This window comes from Pongo pygmaeus, chromosome 5, assembly GCF_028885625.2.
Source record: "Pongo pygmaeus isolate AG05252 chromosome 5, NHGRI_mPonPyg2-v2.0_pri, whole genome shotgun sequence".
Classification (NCBI taxonomy): domain Eukaryota; kingdom Metazoa; phylum Chordata; class Mammalia; order Primates; family Hominidae; genus Pongo; species Pongo pygmaeus.
This window is the reverse complement of record NC_072378.2, coordinates 92,505,178-92,531,230: the sequence shown is the minus strand read 5'-3', so window position 1 is coordinate 92,531,230 and position 26,053 is coordinate 92,505,178. Positions and strand designations below refer to the sequence as shown.

General features: G+C 34.1%; 1 pseudogene; it reads left to right on the top strand.

The window, feature by feature from the left end:
• The window catches only part of LOC129039086 (cyclic AMP-dependent transcription factor ATF-1-like), a 56,785-nt pseudogene extending 30,946 nt beyond the window's left edge, over positions 1-25,839 (top strand).
• Positions 25,840-26,053: the final 214 nt, after the last annotated feature.

Here is a 26,053-nt window from a genome sequence, read left to right as displayed (position 1 = left end):
GTGCAATCCCAATAAAAATTTCAACAATATTACTTACAGAAATAGAAAAAAAATCCTAAAACTCATATGGATCCAAGAGAAGACCTTGAATAACCGAGGCAATCTTGAGCAAGAGGTGACTTTTCATCTCTTCTTCCTACTCTGTTGTTCTGGTTTTGTACCTTGAGGCTCTGCCCAGGCCCTAGTTTGCCTGTGTGTTACTCTGTGTATGTGTATGTGTGTGTGTGTGGTTGGTTGGTCTACATTCTTCACAGATTGTAAGTTGACTAGAGTAGGGGAAAATCTATTTATGCAACAGTATATAAACACCCAGACTAGTGTTGCACATGGTAGAGTATGACATTAAAGGACAGAGGTGGTGGAACTAGACCTCCTGAGTTGGCTCTGGCTCTGCCATCCATTGGTCTTCTGAACTTGGGCATCTCATATCTGTCTCAGTATTGATGAGACACTGAGTATCTTAATAATACTCTGATGTTAAATGAAGATAATAATAATTCTTACTTTTGCAAGGTTGTTTTGAGAGTTTACTTAAACATGCAAAGCTCTTACCTGACATATAGTAAGGATTCATTTTTGCTATTATTGTTATTCTTACTGGTGGCAGTGGCACCTAATACCTATTTACGAAAGGATGGAAAGATCAGAGTTTTCATAGAATTGTAAAAATTGAATAAAATAACAGCTAACAAAAAGTAGAAAGTGTTAATAATTAGCACCTACAAGGATATTCTGTGTTGAGAATAATTGTCAAAAATCTTTGCCTCTTTTGGTACTCACAGTGCTGGCAGAAGCCCATGGTTTTGCACTCACTCTCCCCTCTGTCTCTAACACACCTAAATACCCCTTCTTTCTGACAACCACTCAAAAATACCTCAAGAGCCATATTAAATATTGTTATCTTACAACCTCACCCCAGTCCTTTCATCCACTCTCAATATATTGTCCTTATCATGCTATGCTACAGGTTTTCTAATGATAATATGTAGAATACTCATGTGAGATTGTAACTAGTGTTTCCTTTTTATAAAGTTTTCCATTTGCAAATTTGGGAGACTGAACTTGACTCCTGGAATTGCAGGACTTCTTGGTGTATTTACTGTATGTATGTATTTGAGAATTTTAAGAAAAATAATAATAGGCATATTTCTTAAATTTACTTAAGCCTGTAACCATTTTTAATTTTTCAGAGCACATTTTAATATTACTTGGACAAGTGAGAAAATATGAATTATTAGTTATTATGTAATCAATCATTTAATTATTATATAATAAATACTTATATGATTTTTGATGTTCTGAAATGAAAATAACCTGTTTTTGTACCTCTGTATTCTATTGCCTGAGTAATGTATAGAATTTTGAGAATATTTTATTCAATAATCATTGAATATTAATTATATACTAGACCAAATACAAGTCTCTAGGGATACAAAGATAAATAAGATATAAGTTGAGCTTGTTTTCTAGGGCAATGCTTCTCAAACTTTAGTTTTCAAAAGGTATGCATTGTTGTATTACTGACTTCTAGAACTACTTTTGAAAGACTTAGTAGATTTGTTAGAAGGCAGTCTTTTCTGGGGAATTTGTGGTCCTTTCCATGAAAATGATACTAGTGTAGTAATTAAGGCTCTTTTAGTTACACATAACAAAAAAGTCTACTCAATTTGCCTTAAGCAAAACCATAAAATTTTACCCAAGAAGATGGAAAAGTCTAGGCATGGCTAGATCAAAGTCCTAAAGTAATATGGTCAGGAAACCATCTCTTACCATCTGTTGACTATTTCCTCTTTGTTGGCTTGGTTCTTAGGCAGGCTTTCCTATTCTAGAAGGCCTAAATAGCTTTAGGTATTATTCTCACAGCTGAGCATCAAAAGAATCAAAGGAGGAAAGAGGCTTTTCTTTCTTTTTTTTTTTTTTGAGACATAGTCTCACTCTGTCACAAGGCTGGAGTGCAGTAGCACAATCTCTGCTCACTGCAACTCCACCTCCCAGGTTCAAGCAATTCTCCTGCCTCAGCCTCCTGAGTAGCTGGGACTACAGGTGTGTGCCACCATGCCCAGCTAATTTTTTGTATTTTTAGTAGAGATGGCGTTTCACCATGTTGGCCAGGATGGTCTCAATGTCTTGACTTCGTGATCCACCCACCTCGGCCTCCCAAAGTGCTGGGATTACAGATGTGAACCACCTCGCCCGGCTGGAAAGAGGCTTTTCCAGTGGTTTTCAGTCCAAATTTTAGAATTTTCATTAACCTGGTTTTGGGCACAAGCTTACCTGTGAAAGTGTTTGGTAGCTTCAAGCTTACCTCAACTGCATAGACTTAGGATGAAGTAGTGGTTAATTTCCAAGAAAAAAAATCAGGTTACTTATCCTCCCCATCCCACCACCAATTCAAAATAAAAACAAAAACAATAAAAAGAAATGAAAAGAAATAAAGGGATAAATAAATGCCAAGTTGGCAAAATCTACTCAAATTCATGTTAGCTGTTACATTAGATGAATTTTTGAATTAAATCCAGATATGATAATAAATATTCTAAGATGTATTTTGTATATGCATGAGAGGAAGAGTAATTTAAATGTTTTTTCAAATGCAGATAATATTTTGTCTTTTTCATTGCTTACATGATTTCTGTGTCAAGACCAAGATAGTAATTATATATTTGCATATAATTTTGTTTTTTATTTCACATAATATTTCTATGTGAAGTGAAGAATTACAATTTATATTCAAATTTTATAACGGACCAGCTTTTAAGAGAAGAGAAACTAAGTGACCCCCAAAAACACTACTGGCCTGTATTTGTACTGTATTTACTCACTTGTAGGGAAATGGTTACAGACTACTAAAGAAATTATCATTTTTGTTCCACTTTACTGAAGACAATATCAGAAATAAAGTGGTAATATAATGAAATATACATTCCTACCTGAATAGCACATACAGACAAATAAGCACTGACCCAATGAATAAATTCAAAAACATTCTCCATCCTTTCCTTTATTTGATTTTGGCAACTACCTACTTGTTCATGTGGTACTAGCAATTATATAATGAATTCCAGTTTTTGGAGTATCACAAATCTATTACAGTAGAAATGAAATGTTTCTACACTTAAACACACATATCTATGGGAAGACCTGATCCATGAAAGATGTAACTTACACTTGCTAGAACTTGATAACAATGTTTGATAAAGTGAAAAATCTAGGTTTAGTTTATTTTTGCAATTACAAACTGCTGTCTTTGCTAAACTATTATGCACCTATTTCTGACGGAAAATGATAAAACAGCACACAAAATAGTTAAACACATCTTCCTTCTAGAACTACTGCCAAATCGTGTCCCATTTGTTTCATAAGGTTTGCTTGAAAATGCTACAAATGCCAAGTGCTGAATGTACAGAAAATACTTCTATTGTTGCTCTCACTGTATTAGTTTACAACTTTTTCCCCGAAGGATTGTGGTTGTGTTGCTCCTGGGAGGAGCTGACTGTCATTAAAGTAGTGGGAAATAACATTAGGAATCAAATATTTGCTTAGACATAGAAAAGGCATCTAAAAACAAAGTTTTTACTTTTAAAATGAAACAGCTTAGAGTACGTTCAAATTTGCAAAGGAAATAAAAAAAAATTATAGTAAGTTAGGTGGTCGAGGAAACAAAATCTACCTTTGCTTCTACTGATGCTTTGAAAATCCACCAAATTGAGAAGCATTAAATGAACAGAGAGACAAAGACAAAGACAGAAGGGAGAAAGAGGTAGAGGGAAGGCTTGTAGTAAAAAATGCCTTATATTTCAATTAAAAGGCTCTCTTCAAGGTCTGACTGAGATTACTTTAGCATTTTCCTCATATTTCAACACCCGATTCTCAGTCTTGCTGCCTTAGGATTTTGTCAATGCCCTGGAGTTCATGGTATTCAGAATGAGTTATAATTAATACACACAATAGTTCTGCCACTACCACAAAATAGCAATAAAAAAAACAGAAGAATAGTCCAATAATTTACATTTAAATATACACATCATACCCACTCCATCTCTCACCATTCATCCCATGGTTCATCGTGCCTCAATCCTACCATCATCACTTTCTTCACTGAATGTGACTTGTTTCCTCTTTGACCACTAATATCTCATTCAAAACTCGTTCTGACACAATCTTCTCTCTTTTGTCCCCCCAGTTAACTGTTTACTCATTCCTTAGGTTATAGTTTAGATGTCATATCCTTGAAAGAACACTGCCACTCTTCCCACAAACAAACAAATCACACAAAAACCTGGCTTACTGTCTCTGGCTTGTTTTTGTGAACCTTCTGAGCTATCACAGTAAATTGTGCCTACCACACTATATTTTAATTGCTTCTTTAATTAACTGATTCCCACACAAAATTGGAAGCTTCGTGAGAGCAGAAGTTTACTCATTATATTCACTTATGTATTTCTAGCAACTAATGTGGCAAATACAAAACTGTTAAAGGAAGTAGTAAATGCATATAATTTAGGGAAACTTCTAAGTATGAAGTGGATTATTCACTGAATTCATTAAATTGGGAGGTAAAACTAAGTCTTTTTTGGACTCATAAGAGGACCAACTGGAATTTAGGTTATTTTAACTGTTACTGAATTTCAAGAATATCCTGATCTTCCCATTTATCCCAGCTTGTTGGTAAAGGAAAATGTGAGGAACCTAGAATTCCATAGGATGACTTTTAAGTTGCATGCTCTGCTGCTCTTCTCCTTTTGATTTCCTGGCTCCTTGGTAAGGATTTTCTCCACCTTATGTTTATGATTATTTCATGATATTTATACTTTGGTATTCATTTTGTTGGCTTCTTTTTTGGAACTCATATTCTTAAGTAAAGGCTGTCTTGACAACAATGACAATCTGCTCCACCCCCTAAGCTTGGGCCTGATAGAACCAAAGGGATGGTACCATCTCTGAACCAGTCTTCTTCATTTGGAAAGGAGTTTGCCTACTTTTCTTATTGTAACAGGGAGGTATTTTTATTAGATTATTTTTTAATGGTGCTTCCAAACTGTGATTTCACAATTCTCAGCATTCAACTGACGGCATAACACATGAGCACCTTTAAGAAATAACTTATGTGGTTATTTTTTCTGTTTCTATTATTTGGAGTGAGACTCTTAAGGATTCACAATTTCACTTTCCATTCCTAAGGTTGGAAGTTTGTACTTGCTCTGTTTTAGATATTCAGAGAAAGACTATCCCTTAATACAGACAATCAGAGTTGAAACTAACACATTGCCTTCTTTGTTACTGGTAAATAAAATAGAACTGAAGAAGCCTGAATTTTGTCCTAAACCAAAGAAAAAATAAATAGATTAACAAATATTTTAATTTGTAGATTATTTTGGACTATCAAAGAGGATCATAAAAACAGTGGTAGTGCAATGATAGCTTTAAAAAATGCCACCTATCAAATCAGTACCATGTTTGATAATATATGAGAATGAAAGGAATGCATTTGCTGATTAAAATTACATTATTATTTAGCTTTTACGTAACACATTGGAATAATATGGGTAACCTTAAAGAAGGAGGAACTCGGGTTACAGGGAGTCATTAGAATGTATATATGCAGGAGGTTTGCTAGGTTGGGAGCATTAACTCCATCAGACCACTAGGTATCCACTTGCCATAATAAGGAAGTCAGTTTAGCAAATAGGCACTAGCAGCCCATACAAGATGAAGTGCTATCACAGTGAATAATCACTTCAGGTTTTACAATTAGCTTTATCAAGCCCATTAAATGATTTGTCATTGTCAAATTGTTGTTACCTCCCTTTTCCACTTCAGGAATTTAAACATTCTATAATCTTATGGAGGTAGAAGGCAACCAAAGTCATGAAGGATAAACTGATGAAAATATAAGAAGACAACAAGAAAAACTGAAAGTTTTCATGTTTAAAAGGGTCAAATTAAATGTAAGTTTCGTCATTTGTTCTGGTTTTTCATTTGGGATACAACACTGATAATGCTCTACAGGCTTCATGCATTATTAACTAATTAATTAGTTCCTACACTGTGAACATCTTTGAAATTAAACCTGCCTACGTAAAAGAGCTAAATTTGCAGTTTAAAAGGATAAACCTCTCAGAGCCATTCTTGCATTTGCCTTCATTTTACTATAATTATAGCACTGACATATTTAAATTTGAAGGCTTTTACACAAGTGTTGCTATGAAATATGTAAGCACACATTTTAATATGTCCTATACATATGTACTATACATATTAAATAGACTTAAGTGGGGAACAAGAAATATAGAGAAAAAAATGTTATTTTGAACACTCTTACAGAGGAAGGTTATAACAAAACAAAGAAAATGTTGAATACATTGTCATTAAATACATATCCCTCTGATCCTTTGCAAGTGAATGTATACATATAAACACACGCAAAAATATATCCCTTGGAAATCATTTGAAAACAAGTATCAGGTCTCCCGATTTTATATCCAGGTTTGACCAAAGGTAAGATTTTGACCTGACTACTAGAATTTTAGAACACTGTTACCAGGAACTTAATTATCATGTGCAGTTATGGGTTTAAAAACAAAGGCAATAAATCCTTGCCTTTAGAGTTACAGGAAATATTTTATTCAGAAAGCCTGTTGTTTATAGAAAACTATTCTTTCTAATTAACAAAATAACCACAAGCCACATTAACAAAACCACAGAAATGCAGCAAAGAAAATCTGTGTTTCCAAGTGCCCTCAGGGTCATCTTCCAGACTTCTCCAAGTAACTATAATTAAGAGGCAATTGACAACTCAACTTCTCATTGGCTGTTTTTTGATTTGCAAAAGTTATTGAATCAATTAAAAGACCTAACATAAGAGGCAAAATTAAAGGATCCATATAAAAGCAATTCTACCAAATCCTCTTTTAAAAGTTAGCATTTGTGCTATTAAAATAAAAAAGCATATAATAAATTTTATAACTATGCATTTTTATCATAAAATTGAATACAGCATTTAATAGAAAAAATCCTTTCTTCAAAACTGATAACATTGTGGTTACATTTGGTAAACAATTCCTTTTGATTTGTCAACACTTCATGGTTTATACTGTGAGTACTATATGGATTGAAAATATTTTGTCTTCTCTATATCTATATTGCTGGATTGTGAATGGATTATTTTTGTATGTGTCAAATATGTAGCATTCAAACATTAATTTATTCAACCATGCATGCAGCACAAGTTTGTTGGGCATCGATTATACAGTAGGTATTTATTATGCTATTTCCCTGGGCTACAGTGTCAAATAAGGAAAAATTCACTGTCTTCAAAGTTGTTAAGGCTTAATTTGAGAGAAAAAGAAATCCCTGCATATAATAAACTGTGGTAATTTTTTTAATTGAGTTTTTGATAAGCTGCTCTGAGGAAAGACTTCTAAATCTAAATAGGTGACCATGGAAAACTAATGCTCAATTTGGGGAAATTAGTAGGTATTATTTAATGACATAAGGGCTGGGGAGAGTGGGCTTTTTTGAACACCCAAACAAAGAAGTGGTATGTAAGCAAGCAATTGCCGAAATAACAAATGACATAATATGTTAAGCAATGGCATTTCAATATTGTCCTGAAAGCTACAGGGAATCACTGAAGGATTTTAAAGTATCTGATAATATGGTCAGATTTGAATGTTTAAAAAGGTCACTCTAGGAGCAGCTTGGAGGATGAGTTATAGGGAAGTCCAGAATGAAAGCAGCGAGAAAAGCAGTTGGGAAAACTATAAGAATAACCACTTGACAGTCAATGACATAAACTTAGATATTCACAATGGGGAAGAAGAGGAAAGAGATATGACAGATCATAGGTAGATATGGAGATAGATAGGTGGTAGGAAGCTAGGTAGATAGATAGATAGATAGATAGATAGATAGAGAGATAGGTAGACAGACAGGTTCAAGGCAACATAAGTATTGATTCAGAAATATGAACTTTGAGATGTTTGCAAAACTTCTGAAAAAAAGGCATCTGGTTGTCATTTAGCTATTTGAGGCTGCCCCAAGAGCAAAAATGTACAGATAGTAAAAGCATCAACCCAGGAAGATGATAGATTCTCAAGGGAGCAGATGCCTTTAGTAAGTGACTGATATCTTCTTGAAGGAGACCCCTGAGAAGTAGTCAGACAGGTAGAAAGTTAAGTTGCAGATGCCAACAGAAGAGGCATTTCCATCTAATGGGATTTCACATAGTAACAAATAAAACCCAAAGAAGCAATTTCATATTTTCTTCCAAGATACTGAGTCAAAAGTTTTACTTTTTCTATTTTCTGTGACAATCTCACTAGCAAGAATTCTAAAGTAGTAGGTGTTAAAAAGAAGGAAACACAAATGGCATTGAAAATTTCATAACCTGATCCTGTGGTTTGAATGATTGTCCCTTCCAAAACACACATGAAATTTATTTCAATGCGTATTTTGAGTATTGGGAGATGGATCTGTTGAGAGGCAATTTAGGCCATAAAGACTCTACTCTCATGGGTAGGTTTATTGCTTTAATATAAGGGCTTTAGGGATTGGGCTTTCTCTCTTACCTCCCCTACTTTTCTGCTATATGAGGAACAGAGTTTCTCTCCTCTGGAGAATCAAATATTCAAGTGCCATCTTAAGAGCCAAGACCAGGTCCTTACTAGACACCAAACCTTCCAGTGTCTTCATATTTGAGTTCCTAGCCTCCAGAACTGTGAGCTAATAAATATCTGCTCATTATAAATAAACCAGTCTCATTATTGTGTTATAGCAGCACAAAAAGGACCAGAACACCTGATAAATTAGACCATAAAAATACAGCCTGACTGTAAAATTAGAAGATTTTTTTTCTTCAACTTTTATTTTAAGGTCCAAGGTATATGTACAGGTTTGGGTTTGTTACATAGGTAAACATGTGCTATGATGGTTTTCTGCACAGATCAACCCATCACCTAAGTGTTTAGCCCAGCATTCACTAGCTATTTTTCCTGATGCTCTCCCTGAAGATATTATAGGAAGAAAAATTTCACTAAAATATGTCAATAGTTTATCAAACACCTTCCTTATACATTATGCTAGACTAATTCATACAAATAGAAATAATTTATATTATATATAATATGATACCCAGGTAGAATTGCTTTCCTATACAATTTGAATTAACAAAATCTATTGCATTCAGAATTTTCTGGATTATGTGTAGTTCCATGTAAGAAAGTTGTTATTACAAATCTCTCAAGAGGAAATATCACTCTCAATTTTAAATGTGTGGCTTCTCTGCTGAGGATTGTGTTATGTGAACAAGTCCCAAGTCTAGAGACCTGCTGAGCCCCAAGACTCTTCTGAGCCCTGGGAAGACTCTTCTCATTTCTACAAGCAAACTCTAAGCCCCTGATAAATTCAATCCCCCTACCATGTCCCATGGATACTGACTGGCTGTAGTGAGGGTATCCTTCCTTCCCACCTTCCCACTCTTTGTCTTCCCAAACCATCAGCAGATGAAGCTTTCCCTTCACCTCATTTTTAAAGGTTTTCTTTAGGATACTCTTTACTACAGAGAAACATATAGGTTACAGTAATAATTGCAAACCTCTTGCAATTTACAAATTACAAAGGTTCCAATAATACACATATTCTTCACCTCATTTTTAAAGGTTTTCTTTAGGATACTGTTTACTACAGAGAAACATATAGGTTACAGTAATAATTGCAAACCTCTTGCAATTTACAAATTACAAAGGTTCCAATAACACACATATTCTTTAAAATGATTATTTATAAAGAAAAAGAATACTCTTAGGGCCTGTAATTCTCTGCTATTTTATGCTATATTTTATTCATAAAATCTTTGGTGGACCTGTCTGAACATACCTAATTTTTTCTTTGGAATTTTATCACTTCCCTGGAGATGCTGTGGGGAAGGTTTGCTCTGTTCTGAGGCACTCCTAAGCTGCATTTCAGGAAGGAAAACAAGCCAAAATAAGTCAAATATCACAAAAACTCAAACCCATACATGGATCCTATCTGTCATTAATTGGAGTAAAGTGATCTGTTCTTACTCTAGTTGTCTGCTAGTGAATGAAAGGAAACCCTTGAAGAAAATACCATCTAGAAGCTCCACAATTCTCATGTCAATCTTTCTCATGAAGAAATTAAAAAAAAAAAATCAGTGGGCTTTCATCCAAGAATGCAAGATTGGATTAAGATTTACAAATCAATGTAATTTACTACACAAAGGAGAAAAATCATGTTTATTTTAATATATGCATAAATATTTTTGATAAAATTTAATAACTAATGTAAATAAGTCATCAAAGGGAAACATTTATGTCATACAGAGTTTTTAAAAGGAATTGCTAGTGAATTTCACACTTACGGATCAGATACTGAAAATTTTACTCTGAGATATACAATGAGACAAGCATATCCACTGTACTTCCATTTAGCATATTGGAGGACAGTGAAAAAAAGTAAAAAAGAAGTCATAAGAATTTGAAACAAAAAATAAAACAGTCATTATGTTCCGATGACATTATTGGTAATGTAGAATATAGAAAACAAAATATATATATACTGTTTAGATTTTTGAGTAGGCCAAAACTTCCTAAATTTTATGTTAAGAGCACAATAAGGATGAACCAGAAACGACAAAAAAAATGATAAAGAACTTTTGTTTATCAAAGGACATCATTAAATGAAGAAAAAAGCAAGCAACACAGTCGGAGGAGATGTTTGCAACACATAAATGATAAAGCTCAATTATCCAGAATATATAAAAGAATTCTAAAAATTTAGTTATTCAAAGTCACGCCTTCCATTAAGAAATAGGCAAAAGAGTTGGAGAGACCCTTATGAGAAGAGGGCAATACACATAGGAAAGGGCCCATAATCTCATTAGTCACCAGAAGCATGTAAATTAAAACTCCAATTAGGTACCAATACACACACCTGAATGGCTAAACTGGAGGTGGAGATGCTGACAACATGAAGTGTTAGGAAAGACATGGAGCAGCTAGAACTCTCAAGCTCTCAGGGAGTGTTAATTTAAAAATAAATAAATAAAACTTTGCTTAGCTACTAATGTTCTATTTCCATATAGGGCATGTTCACTAAGGTGTTCACTTGGTTTAAAAAACACATAGAGTTATGAGTTGTGCACTTTGATGCATATGTTATACCTCAATACAAATTTTAGGGAAAAAATTACAATTGAGAAATTAAGCAGAGAGCATGGCTCTAGCTGAAATTGGAAATTGGTTATAGGAAATCCATTTGGATAGGAAGGTAGGCTCATGAACTTTCAGTCATTCTGCTGAAAGAGGTTCCAGGTCTAGATTACAGTTATGAGAAAATAATAGAAGTGGGAGAGCTCTGTAAGAAATTACAACCAGAAGTATCCACAGACTACATGATTACCTATAAGGAATCCATCAACTCAAGACTGCTTGCTGTGGAGGTGGATGCTTTGTGGCATAACACATTCCGAGAAGGAAAAGTTTCTATAGGAAAAAACAATGTAGTAGAGGAATGATGAGCATTTCATCTTCTTCCTGTGTAAGTTGTAATTTCCACTGGATTGTCATTTCTAAATGTTAGTACCAGGGGCTAACATTTTTCATATGCTGTGTGAATGAGGGCTGCAACGTAATCAGGCAGTGTCAGGAAAGAAGTTATATTTGACTGTTTTTTCAGTTTTCTTCTTCTAGAATGATGTAGGCCTCTAACTAATCTAGTTTTCTATAGTACATTCTTCCCCTCATTAGCTGCGGAAATATGCTTACATGATTCTATATGAACCAAATACACAAAAACAGCTAAGTAAATGGCTGGGTAGCTATTATTTAAAAGTGTTGACAGTTTTGTTAAAGACATTCTTAATGGAAACCAGTCATTACTCTCCTTCATTAATAAGACAATTTCTAAAAACCACAAAGGCAATAATTTCAATCCTCCATTATGAACAATTATTTACGGGCCTGAAATGTTCATGTGTCCATAACATCATCCCCCAAAACTTCCTCCTTTTCAAATTCCAACTGGACTTAGAAAAAAAAAAAAAGAATTTTCCAAGTTCAAAGATATTTAACATGAATGTCAGGATTCTACCTTCTTCTTTACTAGTAAATCCCTTTTACTCATTTTCAAGTACTGGCTTTGTTAAGCATCAAAATAACCTAATATAAGTACTCCTTTAACTGCCATTTAAGCAGCTTATGGTGCTTAATTCACCCTTAAAGTTTTACTTTAATCATTCATTTTATGATCATTTAAAACTAGCCATCTGCATTGAGGGAAATCATTTATTCAACAAATACTTATTGATTTACAATAAATAAATCGCAAATATTTATTGTTCCTACTCTGTGCTAGGTACTGAGGCCATGACACATCCTCTGTCCTGGGAGTACCGACAGCATAATTATCTGTTAATGTATTACTAATATTTGTTGGTTTATTTATTTATCACCAATTCACTAGTATAGCACCCCAAACATCTCCTATGAATCTGGGCCCAAACTATGAGCTCAAAAATTGTTTATATATTTTAAGAGTCTGTGGAATAGATAAAAAAATCAAACGGATTTTATGAATAAGTCTGTCAAAGAAAGAGGGAAAAAAAGACAAAGAAATCAATGTCTGTGATGCCTGCTGTACTCTCAAATATTTTTTAAAAGGAAGCCCTATTTACATATACATTTATTTCAGTTAATTCAGAAGCAACATCACATATACTTGATATTTAATTTTACATAATTAAATAATATTCCTGTGATTTATACATGCATATGGTAACTAGAGGAACTCAATTATGCATATAACAAACAAATACTGAGAGGCCCGTGCAGTAGTAAGGTTTGTTGGTTATTACTGGACATGAATAAGCCACATGCCAAGACCTAGGCATTCCTGAGTCACTGTGGCATGATTCGGCCAGCTGATATGGCTGCAGCAAATCGAGACACCCATAAATTATGATAGACTTGAATATACACTAATACCAGGCTTTTGTTCTGCTAAAGGTGGCTCACAGTCAAGTGGTAAACAATTAAGTAAATATACCACCTACCAACTTAGCTGTGCAAACTCTTATAATTATACCACTGACCCTTAACAAAGCAAATCTAAAGACATAATAGCCTTCATGGGATCTGTAGTGTGTCAGGAGAAGGAACACACATGGTCTACAAAAGAAAATAATTTAAACCAAAATGTCATCAGCACTGAGGCCTTTATATATTTTGTGGTTTTTCTCACTGAAGCAGGAAGAGTATTCAATTTGTAACACATTGATATCATTATCTTGAACTGAGTTGAGCCTTACTGAAGAAACCGTATTATGTTGCTCTTTCTTTGATTGTGAGGATTTCTCTGTTCAGAAAAATCCATTTGAATCCTATTTGTCAAATTTTAGTATATCCAGGACAAACCATCCCTATGTAAATATGTAAGATTTGCTAGTAAAAGAAAAAGGAACTAGGTTTTAGTATTATGATTACAAAAAGAACAGTCAAGGGAGATTTTGTATAAAAATATTACATTGTTGGACAAAAATATAGCTACATAATAGGGAAACTCTTATAGTCTTTGTATGTTATTTATTAAAAAAGAAAGTCTACCTTAAATCTTTATAATTAATTACTTCAGATAAGCAACAGCCGTTTGACTCTTGCAGATTTTTTAAAAAATCTATTTCTAGAAATAGAATGTCTTGTTTCTATAATGCTCATTTACTACAACATTTAGTTTAATCACATGAGCATTTGGAGAAAATAATTTATTTTTACCACATAAGATGTTCTTACAATCACATCAGCCATTTGTGAGTCTCACTTAAAATAGTCAACTTTTACACTTTGTGTAATGTGAAGAATTTCTCTCATTAACAATCAATTTTGGTAAGTGTAATGAAAACTGTTATGTAGTAAATGAGAGACTACAATTATGTTTCAAAAAGAAAAAAAAGAAAAAAATCAGAAAGATGCCTCAAATCATTTGGTTGTCCCTCAGTATAAAAACTAGAATTTCAGTTACCAACCTTCTACCCAGATCCCAGTAATGCTAATTGTTTTTAATGAAGATCCTTTTAGTAAATTAATCAAGGACATTTTAGAGTTACGGAGACTCTTAGAGATTGTAAAGATGATGCTGTTTATTTCATAACTAAACTCAGACTTGAGGCAGTTGGGACCAGAACAAAGCATAGAGCAAGTGAACGAGAGTTAATAATTGGTCTCCAGTCTTCAGAACCCTGTTGAATCATCTATGACAATATATTGCCTTCCTAACTATCAATATGTACAACTGCATTTTAAGACTTTAAAATATTATTTTCCTTTTTCTTAGCATGTTCAAAATATAATAAGGAAAAACCAAAAACAAGCCCTAGCTCTCATATAGGCTTTCTACTTCAAACCAAGCAAACATTATTTCCAAATAAACAAATTTTCTACTGATTGGCCTCTTTTGTTGGCATGTTGGTATGTTCTCTGTGTACCTACAACTGCTTGACAGCAGGCACAGCATTTAAAAAGCCATAAGCTTAACTATCCTCCGAAGAAAAAAATTTGGATTGGAACCCTGTTTTGTGGTGAGGTGACTTGACTTTCCTAAGAAGGCTGAATTTCAAGAGGAGGATGGACTAGAGTAAAAAATGGGAGGGGAAAAACCCCTCTAAACAGGCTTGGATTCATTAACTGTAGATATTTACAAAGATTTATTTGAAAGATAATCATGAAAAAATTGCTTTTTTGGGATATCTACGTTGTGCCTCCTTGTATTGATATGAAGAATCAAGATGAGATTTTGATTTTGCATACACACAAGAATTTTGAGGCTTCAATGCTACTATAATCCAAACTGTAATGGTATAAAAGAGTTTGCTGTGATATTTGTTTTGATAGTCTCATAAACTAATATTCAGCTATAAAATAATAATATTTCCAGCCAGATACAGTGGTCCATACCTGTAATCCCAGCACCTTGGTGGGGCTGAGGCAAGAGGATTCCTGAGCCCAGGAGTTCAGGACCAGCCTGGGAAATATAGTGAGACACCCATCTGTACAAAAAAAGAAAGAAAGAAAAAATAGCTGGATGGGTGGCATGCATCTGTAGTCCTACTCAGGAGGCTGAAGTGGGAGGATTGCCTTGAGCCCAGGAGTTTGAGGCTGCTGTGAGCTATAATTATGCCACTAGAATTATATTCATTTATCAAAAATGAAAGAGATAGTATTTTGACCGTATAAAATTGTCTTATAAAGAATATCAACCTCCATAAGAAGAGATATTCTGGGATGGCAAAAAAAAGTTTGTGAAAGAGGGGCAAAGATTGGCCAAAAATTCAAATATGTAAACACTGAGGAAATTTTCTGCCTTTTTTTTTTCAGACCTAGGAATGTATTATAACCAGTGTACCATTTCTTAGCGAATAGGTTGTATCATGCATGAGGAGAAATCCAAGTCCAGTGAAATCAGGACAACTCTGTGCACCCTCCCTGTACATCTTTAAGATCCTAATAATTCCCCAACTCAGATGTGAACACTTTGTTGTTAACTCTAGCCATATATCAAAGTTGCTCTCCTAAAATTTTAGAAATGTAGAAATGGTGTTAAAAAGCATTCTTGAGGACAAACCATTATCACTGGATAATGATAAATTATCCAAGTTAAACAATAGTATTACATTATCATTGTTTAAACACAATTGCTAAAATGCTATTAGTTATTCCTGAGGAAGAAATTTTCTACAGAATTGGGAATTTATTGTTTTATTAATGTGAGTTTTCAGGGATTTAAACTCCCTCACCTACCCCCACCCCACATTTAACTCATATTATCTTTTTTCTTTAGACTTTCACAGATAAAAATGGTTGCATTTTAAATTGTTCGGATTAAAAATTTGCTTTAATCAGTTTTTCTCAATTTCAGACCATTTATTTGGCATCCATAGAGTTGCTTTTGCTTATTTTGTACAATGAATAAAATGTTGACAGAAAGGAAGAGGTAGAACTAAAAAAAAAATTTACAGATTATTTTTCTTGTAATCTCTGGAAACACTATGAAGACAAAAAACATTTTTACTCCTTAGTCATTGATGTTTATGCTCAGAGAAATATATGTCACCAAAAAAATCTATAACTAGTAATAAAAGAAATAAAAGCTGTAACTAGTGATAAAACATGTTATAGTTACTACAAATTACACATATGTACATATATACATAAGTACATACATGTGTATATTACATATCTATATGTAATATATAACATAAATAACAATAAATCAAAAATAATTATATTTCAATGTTTCAGTGTAATATGTATCAAGCCATATAATATATATTATCTCTAGTACACACACAGTCATATATATGTACATGGGATACATTCTGAGAAATGCATTGTTAGGCAGGTTCATTGTTGTGCAAACATCATAGAGTGTACTTAGATGGTATAACTTACCACACACCAAGTCTAAATGGTATGGCATATTGTTCCTAGGCTACAAATATGTGCAACATGTTAATGTACTGAATACTGTAGGCAATTGTATCACAAAGGTAAGTATTTATATAAACATATCTAAACATAGAAAAGGTAGTGCATTGTACTACCACATTAAGAAGGCTAGGGCATCGCTAGGTGGTAGGAATTTTTCCACTCAATTATAATCTTATGAGACTATTATCCTATATGAATCTGTCATTGACCAAAACATGATTATGAGACACATGATTGTATCTGTGTTTAATTACTCATTAGTCAAATATAAATCTCTATATGTGTTGCATACATTTATGTAAATATAATTTCATGTTACATACACACAAATGAAATATATCATATACATTATGTACATAAATTACTATAAAGACTTTAATTTTCTTTCAAATAACCAGTTATATATGTGAAAACTAACCTTTGACTTTCTATAATGCAGTCGCCTTTTTGTCAGCATTTATTTCATTAAAAGGTGAATATAACACAGAATCAACAGGAAGATAAAATCATTTGAAAATATGTCAACCAAATTTAATCTGTGATGTTTATGGATATTATATCTTCAATGCTAATTAGAAATTTTTTGTTAATAAACAACAAAGGAAAATATTTAATGATTCTATGAGTCAAAATATCAGACTTACTAAATCATGTTCTCTACAGGGAAAAAATGTTAAACATTTATAAAATAATCCTTTACATTTCCACATCTGATTTTTGAAAGCGTCATACTTAACATGAAGTATGCTGGGTATATGTTTCAAAATTATAGAAATCTGAACATGTTCTCATCATCTTATGACATTAATATCATGTAAAACCTTGGTTAAATAATAATGCTATAGGGGAGGAAAAGATAAATGTTTTCTCTACCTTTTTAGGTTTATTCCTGAAGCCTGTAAATTAAACTGACAAAAGACAGATTAACAGGTGAAAAGGCACACACACAAATTTATTAACATTTTGATGTACACAGGGGCTTCACATAAAAATGAAAACCCAAAGAAGTGGTTGGACTTGGGGGCTTCTATGTCATTTTTAAAAAGTGTAATACATCAGAGAAAAGTGATGACAAAGGAAAGGGGTGGTTGGGCTACTAGGTGAGGTAAATTGTGGGAAGGTGACTAGCAAACTTATGATAAATAAATGTTGTTTAGTAAGGTTTGTTTTGCAGACACAAATCTCCAGTGAGAAGAGTAGTCTTTGAAGTTGTCCTCATCTTCCTGGTACAGGCAAGGGTACATCTCTACAAATGAAAATTTATGTCACCATTACAAAGGGAAATTTTATGCTCTGCTTTTAGGCAGATGGGGGAGGGCAGAGAGCTCCTCATGTATCTGCTGTTCCTCAACTACCTTCAGTTCAAAGTAATCCTCGTGCTAAAATAGCATATTTTGCCATGCCATATTCTAAATCCCTTTAATAGTAATCTATCTCATCTGCCTCCTACCCTAGTTGTGTATGTGATCCGGTAGAATAAAGAAAGAGAGAGGAAAAAATAAAGGAATTCAAAAAACAAACTATTTGTTTCCTTAATGTAATCGCCAAAATAAAACATTTCTTGTTTTTGAGATTTACTATTTACGGACAATTTTACTGAGCCATTTGTTTATTTAGGATGGCCTGCTAGAAGTCTGTTTTCTTTTATTTCCAGCTGTTTATTTATTGTCACATTTAAACACCATCTACATTCTTCAATTTTTATGTAGAAGTATGATTACTTTCCTTGATTAATAAATAGGAATAGAAAATGGATAAGAAGCATGCATTGTACCTATCCTAATCAAAATAAACTTTATATTGGTCATATATCTGTAAGCCTCATGATAAATGATTCCATAAAACTTTATTTATTGACATATATTTAAAACTAATATTAGTCTAGGTGGATTTCTTTAAAAGAAAGTCATTAATTATTTTTGATTTGTCAATGTTTGCCAGCCTTCACATTGTGTCAGTTTTGAGCACATTAAGTCAGTTTGCAAATATTATTTATAAAACACTGATTCTATATATCCAAAGAATTTATAGGTAAAATAACATTTTGTAACTTGGAAGATTCACATTCTCCCTCTATTTCTTTTTTTTTTTTTTTCAAGCAAAGGGGAAGAAAATGAGTGCCCTTAGAGAGAGCAGCTGTCAGCACTGGTTTTTGGAAAGTTCATGTCACACAGTCTGACTTTCATATCATATTGTAATAGCTGCTTTCAAGAGTTATGATTGATTAGGGCTTACTAAAAATTCCAGTGTCAGTTGCAGCCTAAAAGGCAACAATTCTCCTGTATTTGAATAAAAACAGTCTAACTCTTCAGACCTTGGCATCCTTTTTTCTCATTCTGAGGAAAGAGGTAATACTGTCCCTAGCAAAAGTGTTGCAGAAACTGACTTTAATTTTTAAGCCTAGATTTATTCATTTTTTCCCATAGAAACATAATTTTATCTCTTCTATTTTTGAAAAAAGTTTGTAAGTAATTAGTAAGAGCTAAAGGTACACTATGAAACTAGGTTCAATTGTTTTTTATTTAAATCTGAAAGTGAAGTGGTGTTTCTTTTTAGTCCACCTTTCTAGATTTTTAAGCTTTAGTTTGTCTTCTTGAAGATAAATGTCAAAAAATATTATTAAAATCCAAATAGACTTTTCTTATGTCAGATAAAACTTACTAATAACAGCAGGTTATTTACCAAAGTACTACAGACTAGCAAATTTATGACCGTCATGGTATTTTAATAGATTTGATATTAATGACATGAAAAACAAAAATAAACACAGAAATGTTAAGTTGATTAAATAGAAAATTGCCAGTAAAATGAACCCGTCAAATTTAATTATTGAGTTTGAAATTTTCTAATTTGAAAAAAAAATGGACAAAACAAGTAGGCTTTGAGGCCAAATATGCAATAGAGTTATTGAGAAAGAAAACCTGATAGTACCCAAACAAACAGTACCTAAAATAGAACATAAATGTTCCTAGAATATAAACATTCCCATAGAACAAGAACAAAGCTCTGCTACTGAAAAACTTGCTGCTTGCTTACAGAATGAATAGAAGTGAATGTACTGGAAGCTGTAATTTTTCAGTGATGTCATTAACAGTTGATTCTAATGATATCTTCAGGAGTTAGGCTACATTCCTATATTTGGCAGAAAATAGAACTTACGTGGAGAGAGACACTGTTTAGAAAGTTGATAAGTTATTTTCTAAAAGTCATTTAATGAGTTAAGGAAAGCAGATTCTGATGAATTTGGCTGTAGTAAAATCTTCAGATTACCCAAGATTTAACTCCAGGAAAGAAAAAAGTCTGAAAACAACCAAATGTTAAGCCTCTTCTTAAACAATTATAAATTTAAAGTGCACTTCGTAAATTTTCACTGAAACAGAAACTTTGTACTTAGTAATGTAGGTTTTTTTCAGTGTTCCAAGAGAGATTCATGTGGGTTTCTTTAGGTGGTAGGGAGAATGTAGAATTCAACGCAGTAAAATAAAACATTTTTGTTTAAATTATTTACATGCTATTAAAGAAAAGATTTACTTAATGCATATGGTAATATAGCTTAAATTCTTTTTTGTTTCTCTTTTAAACATATAACAAGTTAATGAGGACTTCCAGAAGGCAAATATAAAAATAAAGTTTTTCTCAAGTATAAATTGATTTGTAGAATCACAGAATTTTATAGCAGGAAAATCTCGTAATGATGAGTAAATTTATTCCACACACTATGGCATGAATCATTACACAAAGTCTGTGATCAAGTGACCATTATCTCTGCTTCAACACTCTACCTTACAAGACAGGACAGAGCACAATTTTTTTTTAGGTAGTTCCATCAGTGTTACAAAAATATTTTTTCCCTTATGTTTGCTTAAAGAATAATTTCCTCTCATTGATTTTAGTTCTATCCTCTGGAAATTTTCATGTTATGCATAATCCCTTTTCTGCTCTACAGTCTTCACATATTTTAAGACCATATGGTGTTTTCTCACATTTCTTTCCCAGCATAAACAACTTCAGCTTTTTAAAATTACTGTTCATGTCTTTAGGAAGAAAGAAAAGTTGTACCTAAAGAGAGGAGGCTCATTTACATGGGTAAGACCTAATATAGCTCAAGGCAATTTGATTACATCATAAGGCTTACAGCATCATTGAATAAATATGCTTAGATGTACAAAAGCATTGTGAATGGCTCCTACTCACACAGCAAAACAAACTAGACTTCTTTAAATACGCAATAGAGTGGTATCTACCTCTTAAATACTTAGTATCTCAATATCAGTAGGAATGTGTATCATTCCAGGTATTTACTAATTTAACCTGTCACCCAACATTCCCAAAAAATTCCTTTCTGAGGTTTATCTTCCCCCATGTCCATATTCAACATCATTAATAACTGAACCACTGGTAAGTGGCAGATTCTACCCGTACCCTCTCATTCCCAACCATCTTGAGAAATTTTGTGCTTGAATTTGGACTGGATTAAAACTTCATCTAGCATACTAATTGTCCATCCTACTTCATGTCATCTGAAAATTTAATAATCACGCTTCGTATGTCTTCAGCTAAGCCATTCACATAAAAAATGGTAGTCTATAAAATGAGGTGTTTTCATCTGGGATTGCACAAGATGATTAGAGCCATTGAAATGGAAAAGAAAATATTAGAGGACTTACATTTTTATCTATACAATTAGGCTATATTAACTCTCATTAATATTTATAATATTGATTGACTTATAACCCAACCAGGTTTTAAAGTCAGAGTGAATGTGAGTTCTTTATCACAGAAGGCTGGATGATGATAACCAAAGGATCTGTCATATTTAACATATTGCTACATACTGAAGTTTTCATATTCTAAGCATATTCCCTGGCTATTTACATGAACAAGTAGTTTAAAAGTTTTCTGCTAAGAAAATACAACTGAAAATAATATTGTTTTGCAAATGTAAGCAAAAGAAAGAAATGGCATAACTGATACACTTCCAGTATAGCCCAATAATCAGACACATTACGTACACATGAGAATCTAAGCAGAATTGGCAAAAAGTCAGCCCCCAATTTTTTAATTATTGAGAAGATTATTCCAAACACAGTTTTATACCTTCAATTGTTGAGAATAAATACAGCAATAAATTTATGATGTGCCTTGGGATATTACTAAATAATTAAATGAAAGCATCACAAATAGGAAGACATTTAAAAAGCAAGCAGTTAGAATGTTATTAATAATATATTTTTAGAGTAACTTTGTATGTTCATAAATCAAATGTTATCTGCTCAATCTTTATTTCATTATTTTCCATTTCACTTTTTGTATAGATTTTATAATCAATGTAGTTTTAACACGGAAGTAGGTAAATAAGTTACAAGTCAGATGTCAGCAAGATGGTGGAATAGGACTTTGCAGTGCTCGTCCCCTGCAAAAACATCAATTTGAATAAGTATACGTGCTTGAAAACACCTTCACAAAAAACTAAGGAATCCAGGTGAGAGATTACAACCCAGGAATGTAGCACAGAAATAAGAAAAGACACACTGAAGAGAGTAGGAAGGAGAGTTTTACATTACCTGCATCACCCTTCTCCCTCCCAACCCCAGGCAGTATAACATGGAGAGAGATAACTCTGCTCGGGCGAAGGAGAGGGAAGCAAGCACAGGACTTTACCTCTGATCAACAGTGGGACTCTCCCAGTAAAATCCAGCAGCATGTAGGTCCCCATGGCCCTAGACTGTAGTCTTGCACCCATAGAGCAAACTTCTAGGCCCACTCCAGCATAAGGTTGGATCACACAGCCCTAGTCTCCAGGCCTACCCAGAAGACTCATTATATGAGCCCACCCCACCGACAGTCTGCATTACTCTAGCCCCTGGGCAGGCTCTCGCCTCTGAACAGGCCCCAGCACTGGGCTGGCACCAGTGGCCTTGGGCTACAGGCTGACTCCAGCACCAGCCCAGCTCCTATATACTCTCAGTCCAGGCTGACCTTTCTGACCCCAGGCTTTAGGCTGACCCCACAGATTCAGTCTCTAAGCCCACAACAGGTCCAGGCCTACCCCAGCAGCCCCAGGCTTTAGGTTCACCTGTGTCAGGCCAGCTCCTGTAGCCTTAGACATCAAGTCAACAATCCATGGACCCATCCTCTAGGCTAGTCTCTGTGGCCCCAAGCTCCAGGCCCAATCAAGGCCCAGGCCAGTGTAGAGCCAACCTGCCTTAGCAGCAGGATAGCTCCAGGATCCAGGCCAGTCACAGTGGTTCCAGGGTCCAGTGCGCCTAGGGTCTGGGACTACCCCAGTAGATTCCAGTTCCAGAACAACCCCAATAGGCCAAACTTTTGGGGCTACCCCTGCAGAACCAGCCTCAAAGCCCACACCAGCACCAAGTTAACCCCTGTAGAGACAAATTTTAGACTACATCCTATGGATACAGGCTCCAGGCCTGCCCTTATAGACCCAATCAACAAGTCCACCCCAGTAGATCCAGGCTGCAGGCTCAATCCCATGGACCCAGATGCCAGGCTCATGCATCTGCTCACCCAGGCACCAGCCAGCCTGCCCAAGGACTCTAGCAGAAAGCCTGCCCATGAAGAATACTAGAAGTCTGGTCCAAAATCTCTGAACAGGCTGAGTAGTGATGAATTTTTCCAGATAAAGCCAATATGCAAAGACTAGAATAAGTCCTTACTTCTTCAAATGTACTGACACCAATGTACAGCCATAAGGATTAAGAACAATTAGGGGAACATCATCAAAGGAACGAAATAAAGTACCCATAAACAACTCTAAAGAAACAGAGACATATAAACTGCCTGAAAAAGAATTCAAAACAATTCTTTGAGGGAATCTCAATGAACTTAAAGAAAATATATAAGTGAACTTAAAGAAAATATATAAAATCAATTCAACAAAATCAGGAATACAATAAGCAAACAAAATGAGAAATTGAACAGAGAGGATAAAATTATTTTAAAAATTGAAACTTAAATTTGAAGCTAAAAAATACAATAAACAAAATAACAAAATGCAATAGAAAGTATTAAATAGCAGAATTGATCCAGCAGAAGAAAGAATCTGTGAACTGGAAGACAGGTTATTTCAAAATATACTGTCAGAGGAGAAAAAAGAAAAAAATAAATAAATAAAAACTTGTATAAAGCTTGTGCAACTTGTGAGACAGCATCACAAGAGCAAATACTCAAAAACAGAAAGTTTCCATAAAGAAAATAACAAAGGACCAGAAAACGTATTAAAAGAAATCATAGAAAATTTTCCAAATTTGGATAAAGATATAAATATCCAGGTACAGGTCAAAAGTCACCAGTAAAGTTCAATAAAAACAAGACTACATCAAGACATGTTATGATTAAACTATAAAATACAAGAACAGTCCAGGCACAGTGGCTCACACATGTAATCCCAGAACTTTGGGAGGCCAAGGTGGGAGGATTGTTTGAATCCACAACCAATCTGGGCAACAAACCGAGACCCCTGTATCTACCAAAAATAATTAGCTGAGCATGGTGGTACATACCTGTAGTCCCAACTAATGGGAGGCTAAGATGGAAGGATCACTTGAGACCAGGAGTTTTAGGCTGCAATGAGCCATGAACACATTACTGTTCTCCAGCCTGGGGAACAGAGCAAGACCCCATCTCTAAAAAATAAATAAAATAAAATAAAGAACAAAGAGACACTCCTTAAAGCATCAAGAGAAAATAATATTACAGATAAAGGAGTCCCAACAATGCGAGGAGCACACTTATCAATATAAACCTTATAAGCCAGGAGAGACTGAGATTAAATATTCAAAGTGCTGAATAAAAAAAACAAAACTGTCATTCAAGAATACTTTAAATGGAAAAGCTGTCCTTTAGAAACAGAGGAGAGATAAAGACTTTTTCAGATAAATAAAAGCTAAGGGAGTTTATTACCACCAGACCTGTCTCACAAAAAAATGCTACAGGAAGCACTTCAAGCTGAAAGTAAACGATGCTAACTAGTAGCAGGAAAATACGAACATATAAATCTCACTGGTAAAAGTAAATATGCAGTCAAATACCACATACTCTAATACTCTAATGGTGGTATATAAATCATTCATATATTTAGTGTGACGGTTAAAATACAAAACAATTAAAAACAATAATAGTTGTAATAAGTTTTAAAAAATACACAATGCAAAAAATGTACATTGTGACATCAAAAATATAAAATGTGGTTGAGGGAGGCCAGTGGTGGTCCTAACTGGTAAGGAAAAGGGAGTCTAGGACAGCTGGCTCGTAAGTGATACCAATTCTCTTCACCCCACTTGACCCCCAAGAGTTTATTGTGGAAGATTCTCACAAGTGCAACACATCAGAGACAGCATCTCAATCTGGTTCAGCAGTTCAGAGAGCTCATATTTCTCATATTACTAAACAGATGGCACTAAGATGATCTGTACTAATGACAATGGTACCTCTTCCTGTAGAGCAAGTACAGGTTCAGGGTGTCATCCAGACAGCTCAGTCTTCTGTAATTCACCCACCACATGTGCCAATAGTATGATCTTTATCAGAAGGTGAGGAGTCTCTGGAGCCATCTGACAGCTTAGGCTCTTTACAGAAAGCCTACAGGATCCTAGCACGGCATTCATCTTACAGAAAAATTTTAAAAGACCTATCTTCTGAAGGTATATGGGGCAGAAAATGAGATGGAGAAAACCCTGGAGTTTTTGCTGTCACTTCTGTCTGTTCCCACTCCTATCTATCAGAAGGGCAGCAAATAGTACATTGCCATTGTCCCAAGTGGAGACACCATTGGCCAGTTCAGGCACAGCTGGAGTACAGAGACTTCAGACACAATTAACCATGACAAATTCAGGCAATACTCAGCAAGGTACAACTATTCTCCAGCATATGCAGGTCCCTGATGGACAGCAAATACTTGTGTCTAGCAATCAGTTGGTTGTACAGACTGCATCAGGTGATATGCAGATATATCAGATCCAAACTGCCTTCAACCACTTCTCTGCCACAAACTATGATGATGACATCTCCTGTGACTCTTACATATCAAACAAATAAGACAGAAGACCCCCAGTTGAAAGGAGAAATAAGGTTAATGAAAAACAGGTTGCTTGATGAACTTGACAAGTTGATTCTAAAATCTATGGAAGAGTAAACAACAAAGAACAGCTAAAATATTTCAGACAAGATTAGAAAAGCCACTTGAGAATATCACAGAAGAAAGAAAGAATATGTGAAAAGCCTAGAAAATTGAGTTGTAGTTATGAAAAATAAAAATAAAACTCTAATAGAAGAGTTAAAAACTCTGAAGAACATTTATTTGAATAAAAGTGCTTGATTCTTAAGAAAGAAGATATTTTTGCGGACCTTCATAAAAATTAAATAAAACTTTTAGTGGAATTTTATAAATTAAAACTTTAAAAGTGAAACTTTTTATTTAAGCTTTTGCAACTCAAGGATAAGCATCTTATACAATATATCTGGTGACAGAAGATTAAGTAGAAAATGACCCCAAGGCAGCTACTGGCATGAATGAAAGCTTTGTAAAAATT